The sequence below is a fragment of the Egretta garzetta genome, unplaced genomic scaffold (genome assembly GCF_000687185.1).
Source record: "Egretta garzetta isolate BGI_Z169 unplaced genomic scaffold, ASM68718v1 scaffold287, whole genome shotgun sequence".
In the NCBI taxonomy this organism is placed as follows: Eukaryota; Metazoa; Chordata; class Aves; order Pelecaniformes; family Ardeidae; genus Egretta; species Egretta garzetta.
Window position 1 is genome coordinate 12,505,606 of NW_009260435.1, and position 1,357 is coordinate 12,506,962.

Below are 1,357 nucleotides of genomic sequence, written 5' to 3' on the forward strand. Positions count from 1 at the left end.
GCACCGGTCCCAGTATGGACCCCTGAGGGACACCACTTGTCACCGGTCTCCATCCGGACATCGAGCCATTGACCACTACCCTCTGGACACGACCATCCAGCCAGGTCCTTATCCACCGAACAGTCCACCCATCAAATCCATAGCTCTCCAATTTAGAGAGAAGGATGTTGTGGGGGACCATGTCAAAGGCTTTGCAGAAGTCCAGATAGATGACGTCTGTTGGTTTTCCCTTGTCCACTGATGCTGTCACACCATCATAGAAAGCCACTAGGTTCGTCAGGCAGGACCTGCCCTTGGTGAAGCCATGCTGGCTATCTCGAATTACCTCCCTGGCCTCCATGTGCCTTAGCATAGCTTCTAGGAGGATCTGTTCCATGATCTTCCCAGGCACAGAGGTGAGGCTGACAGGTCGGTAGTTCCCAGGGTCTTCCTTTCTACCCTTTTTGAAAATGGGCACAATGTTTCCCTTTTTCCAATCACCAGGGACTTCACCTGACTGCCATGACTTTTCAAATATCATGGAGAGGGGCTTGGTGACTACATCAGCCAATTCCCTCAGGACTCTGGGATGCATCTCATGAGGAATGATGCATGCAGGAATCTCCTTCCTCAGCAGCAATAACTAATAACCACTTTGTGAGCAACTCAAGCAAGTGGGTTACCTGCTTAAGGCTTTGATTTACTAATGCTGGACGGCAGCTCAACCTTCATCCTCTGTCCTCTTCCTTCTCCCTCAGGCCTTGGCCATCTTGCTCATGGCCACATCCCCTCCCTTCTCCAGCAATCTTTCTTATCTTTGCCTCTTCCACGTCCTTGCCCATGCTGGCCCTGAGGCAGGCCCCAGCCCTGGGACGGGGCAGGAGGGGACAGCATAACCAGTGCTCGAAAACCTCTGGAGAAAGATTTTGCACAATTTCCTCAGCTGGTAAATCAGAGAGCTGTTTCAGCCCATCTCCTTCCTGCAAATCATTGCTGGCTCTTACATCTGGTGCATCACAGCCCTTTTGATGCTTTCGAAGCCTGGAAGAAATACCTGAAATGCCTTATTTGTGTGTGTGTGTGTGTGTGCGAACAATGTGAATTCCCTCAACCTTTTGTTACAGGTCATGTTTCGCTGTTTCTTCTACTTGTGCTCTCACTTCAGAGCCGCTGCTATCCTCACCTCCCGCGGCTTGATCATCCAGCAATACTCCGTTTGTCTCGGGAGACGTGGGGCCAGACCGACCGTTGCCTTTCATTTCTAACGGCTGTGAGGGGTTTCATGTAGCATTAAGCACCCAAAACGTCTCGGAGCTGCGGGGGGGAGCCCGACAAGCCGGCAGCTGCTGACCACCCAGGCAGCCACCGCGGAGGGAGG